Consider the following 6,000-nt stretch of genomic DNA (forward strand, 5'->3'; position numbering starts at 1 on the left):
CTAGATTTCTAATTTAAGATGGCCAAAAAAAAAAAAAAGCATTTGATGTGTGTAGTATCACAATCAGATACTTGTATTCAACAATTGTACAAATCATAAAGGTAATTATGGTCATTTAAGCAAAATAGTTTTAAATGACCTCTAACTTTAAATGTGATCAATTAAAGTAGAATAGAGGGACTCAATTTTTTAAAATTATATAGAAATTAATTGGCATTATCTGCCACAAATAAAGAAATCAAAATAAAATATATAAAATCTTGATTTGACTAATTCATTGCAAGTTTGTATCTCATGAGATTTTCTATTTAGTGAATAAGTGATTCGTTAATTGAAATGACACAAGAGTCCATTTTGAGATATTTTTTTCCAAAATTATTGTTCTCTAAATTGTCTATTAACATACCAATATTTATTTAAAAATGTAGAGTGGAATAAAAAATCACTCTCTTAGATACATATACTCTTTTTTTTGTTATTTCCTTCATCCCACTAAGGATTGTTTACTTCCCTTTTTTCAATTTCAAACTTTAAAAATAAAGACGATTTATAAATATTACCAATATACATTGAAAAAAAAATATAAACATGTGAAATCTTATTAGATTTATTTTAATGTATATCATAATACGAAGTAAAATTTCTTTTATAACTTTTATATACGTAATTAAAAATATTTATGGCCTTAGTTAAGGATTGAACTATGTATTCTTATATGACATCAGAGTCATTGCGCATCTTATTAAAACTTTAATGTTACACTTTATGCTGGTTCACAGTTTACACGCTGCTCCCTCCTCCTCCCTCTGTCTTCCACGTAATTCACCTAGCCTATGTAGTTAGTAATATCAAATTAATTATTTCACTTTTAGTTGTTTATAAACTAAACAGAAAACAGAGACATGTATACATGCATTGTGTCAGTAATCACATTATTTAACATCACTCTAATTTAACTTGGATTGATTACCTTTTCTTTTAGAGGATTACATATATAACTTACATTTCTTCTATTTTGAATTATTGACACGTTTTGACTTTTAAGGCGTAATACTTTTAACTAACTCTACTTTAGAGCACTCCCGGCAGTGAGGAAAAAAGCCCTCACGAGTAAAAATAAAGGTGTAAAAAAAATACTCGAGCATTACGTTAGTGAGGGAAAAAACCCTCACCGTTGAGAGCTATGGAAAACGCACAAGAGTTGAGGGGAAATACTCGTGAACAGTAACCGGTGGGCCCCACATGTACACGCTGCTTTCCCTTTTTTTTTTCCTTTCTGGCTTGCAAAACGACGTCGTTTTGCCTTAAAGAAGGGCGAAACGACGCCGTTTTGAGGGGCAAAAAGGGAAAAAAAATAAGGGGGCAGCTGGCCTGACGCGCGTCAGACCCAGCCAATGGGGATGCGACACGCGTCAGGCTTTGTCCTTCCAACCAATCAGATTTTTTTGCTTTTATTACAACGGTTATATTTTTGTAAGGAAAATATAACCGTTGTAATTATAAAAAAAAAAAAAAACAAAATTCACCAACGGATAGATTTTTTTTTTCTCTATAAATAGACATGCATTTTGATATATTTTGATATACTTTCAAAAAACCCATAAATACTACAAATTTCCTTCTTTTCCCAATTTCTTTGAGTTATTTTCATCATTTTTATTATTATTATTATTCGTAAAAAAAAAACCCTCAGTTATTATTTAGTATTATTATTATTATTATTATTATTATTATTTTTATTATTATTATAATTATTATTATTATTACTACTAGTAGTAGTAGTAGTAGTGTTAATTTAAAAAAAGTAGTAGTTTTATTGGTATTCTTATAATTATTATTATTATATTATTATTATTAATTTCTTTATTATTATTTCTGTTAAATTTATTAATCCTTGAAAAAATTCGTATTATTATATTGTCAAAAAAAAGTAGTGGTATTATTATTGTTGTTGTTGTTATTATTATTATTATTATTATTATTATTATTATTATTATTATTATTATTATTATTATTATTATTATTATTATTATTATTTAACATCCCATGTGTTTGTATTACCGTTATTGAAGTTCCCATGTGACTATTTAATGTGTTCATTACAAAAATGTGCTACTAATTCAAATGTTAAATTATAAATAAAACGTAATTGAAAAATAAAAAAATATTATTAATTATAATTAAAACGTAATTGACAAATAAATAACAATCTTATTAAGTTATAATTGAAACGTAATTGAAAAATAAATATAAAAATTATAAATTTTTATTATATTATTTTTAAACGTAATTGAAAAGTAAATATAAAACTTATAAATTGTTATTAAATTATACATTTTTATTAAATTATTTTTAAACGTAATTAAAAAATAAATTATTTTCACATATTTTAATTGTATTGGAAAATTAAATATGTAGTATAAACATTATTTCAAAATAAAGATAAAATAAAAAGATGATGTGTATTATGGTGGGGTATAGTAAATAGTGGAGGAAAAAGTGATGAGAGGTTTTTTTTTCTCCTCATTGATGTAGTGAAAAAAACATTTGATGAGAGAAATTGTATGGGAGGAGTGAGAAAGTGGGTAGAGAGAGATTGAGAGGTTTTTTTTTTCCTCACTGCTGATAGTGGTCTTAGCAAGCCTTTTGTGATATATTAATAAGAAAAGAAAAAAAAACATATATATATATATATTCATGTAGGATCTTGTTAAGTTCCTCTTACTGTGCAATTTTTAAAATATAAGCTTTATAATTTTTACGTATATATTAATAAATAGAGTTATTTATGGTTGAATTAAAATGTTAATAAACGTGCATGATAACAGAAACATGTCAACTGGTTTGGAATGGAGCTCATTACCTTATTGTATTTATTGAAATTGTAACCTTACACTCTTACACTCTATGTTGGTTCACAATTCACACGTTGGCTCTCCCTTCTCCTCCCATACCCTTCCTCCCACTGCACATTGTACTCCACGATATTCATCCAACCTATTAAGTTAGTAACATCAAATTAATTCCTTTCACTTTTGATTTTTGATTATTGTGATGTGCACGCAATGTGTCAGCAGTCACATTATCTAACACCTCTCTTGATCAACCTGATCATAAGGCAAAGTGAGATCACTTACCTTTTCTTTTGGATGAATGATTACATTCCATACATAACTTATACTTCTATTTTCTTTAATTTGTTACAAATTGGTTGAAATGTTTTACATTTAATTTCTCAATTTTCACTCACACTATTTTAATCTTTTTTTTATTTATTATTAAGAGAAAACATATTCATTTGAGAATTTGTTAAGTTTTCTCGATATGTAATTTCAAAATATTAACTTTTATAAATTTTACTTATTGATAATTAGAGTTATTTACAATTCAAATTTAAAGCTGACAACCACGCGTGATGAAAGAAGCATGTCAACTAATTAGGAATGGAGTTCATTACCTTATTTCATCTATTATAATTGTAACGTTACACTCTATGTTGTTTCACATTCACACATTGCCGCTCTCTCCTCCTCCCTTACCCCTCCTTCCCTCCTACCCAAATTGTCTCCACATTATTCACCCAATCTATGAAGTTAGTAACATCAAATTAATTCATTTCACTTTTGTTTTTGAATCAATTTAGTATAAAGCTGTGACACGCGAGTATTGTGTCAGTAGTCACATTATTTTACACTCTCTTGATCAATTTGATCCTCAAGCAAAATGAAATCGGTTATATTTTATTGTAGATGATTACATTTTATATATAACTTATATTTCCTCCGTTCTAAATTGGCTGACATGACATGTTTTAACTTTTACTAACTCTACTTTAACTGTAGTAGTATTGCGTTATTAATAATAGAAAATATATTTATATGAGATTTTCTTAAGTCCCTCTCGATGTGTAATTTCAAATTAATAACTTTTATATTTTTCTTTGTTGATAATTAGAGTTACTTACGTTTTTTACGATTGGATTTAAGCTCTAACAAACATGCGTAATAAAATATACGTATCAATTAATTTGGAACGAAGCTTATAGCTCATGACTTCATTGTTCATAGTTCACATGCTGCCCCTCCCTCCTTCTCCCCACCCCTCTCTCCCAAATTGATTCCTCACGTTATTCACTTAACCTACGTAAGTAACATCAAATCGCTTCCATAGCTTTCACTTTTGATTTTTTAATAATTTAAGTTCAACAGTAAGATGTGACATGTATGCATTGTGTCATAATAATTTAAATCCGAGTGATATACCGTGCAATGTTCTAAGAATCAACTTACTAATTTACTATATGATAAAGTAGCATGTACATAACATTTTCTTCTATAGGATGATTATTTATAGCCGATATAAATTTATTAATTGTGATTTGTGACTATAACTAATTTGTTGGTCGATAATATCATATGATCATGGACTAAAAATGTGTTTTAAACTTGTTCCATATAAAGTGTCAAAAAAAAAAAAAAAAAAAAAAAACAAATGTTACAAATAAACTCCTAATCCTAGATGACTTGGTGTGCTTTCCAATTTTCTTCATGACTTTTCCATGGTCTTTTCAAAAATAGAATTTTTGATGCTTAGCTTAGCTTCCGGAAAGCTTCTTGATCATTGATCAAAGCTCCTTCATTCGTATGAATGAATTAAAGAACAGTAAAAAATTGTTTAATTATAACTTGGTCTTCTCTTTAGTTACTCTTCCAAAAATTGATATTTGCATACTTGAATAAACCGGGGAATCTTATAACTACTATCTCCGATCTCAAAATTTCTTTATGATTACTGTTTACGCACATTAAGACAATTGAAGAGAGAGTGTTCGTGTTGTAAGCGGGTGTTAAAAAAAATAGATAAAGTGAGAGGGAGTAATTAAACATTATGTGTCGATATAAAAAAAGAAATAATAATAAAAATAAAAAGAATAAAAAAACTTTTGAGTGGAAAGCTAAACGTCGCCCTCGAATATCTAACTAACGCCCGTAAAATAAACTAAAATGACGTACGTAGTCTTATTATTAAAATAATTATTTTTACCTAAACTTAACACTTTTACTCTACACAAACATTTTGACCGTTCTCTTTAGTGTTCACCGACCACCAATGATCACGTTTAACCACCAACCACCATATATAATTTTCAAAATCAAACAATAATTTAAATTTTGTAAAACCTAATTCGTTGGATTTCATGAAAGACGACGAAAGACCGAAAACACCACCTACGTTGCTCGCCGGAGGCTCATCAAACCGTACGGAATCAGCCTTCAATATTCGATTAGACCTCAACCCTTGTAATTTTTGAGCTATAAACTTGAGAAATTTAAAGTAAAGAGTAAAGATAAGGGATTCCCTATTCCCAACTACTCTTACTTGATAGGATTCAAACCTCAAATCTTTATGATTTAAGGTAAGAAATCTATTAAATGAGTCAAAACTTTGTTAGTTAAAAACTTTTGACGTAATAAAAAAAGAAAGCATTAAGAACTTCGAGATAAGCGTCTTATATGAAGTACTCGTTAATAGACATGTTAATGAAGTTCAATATAGAAGCCAACCAAAAGAATGATCTCCAACCTTTCAAATTAGAAGCGTAATAACGCATTGACTATGAATCTATGACTTTTATTGATTTAAGTAAACAGTGGGGGCCTTTGCAGCTTGCCGCCCGATTTGTACAACAGTATAATTATCCACATGATTTCATTAAGTCGTTATATAATATCATATCATATCCTATTGAACCGAGCAGGTTTGATTTACTGGGCAAGATTTGACCTTTTGATTTAAAAGTCATGAAATTATATTGTACTAGAGTCTCTTGAGGTTAAAGATTCCCTTATTCATTTCATTTATTTTCAACGAATCTGGCCTATAAGACTTTGTTCATTTCATCATAAATATAATTGTTGGATTGAAACTATTTATGGCAAATTTAATTTATTTTTACTGATTAAAACTTATTTTTTATTGATTTATTAAATTACTATTGTA

This window comes from Chenopodium quinoa, unplaced genomic scaffold (genome assembly GCF_001683475.1).
Source record: "Chenopodium quinoa cultivar QQ74 unplaced genomic scaffold, ASM168347v1, whole genome shotgun sequence".
Taxonomy (NCBI): domain Eukaryota; kingdom Viridiplantae; phylum Streptophyta; class Magnoliopsida; order Caryophyllales; family Amaranthaceae; genus Chenopodium; species Chenopodium quinoa.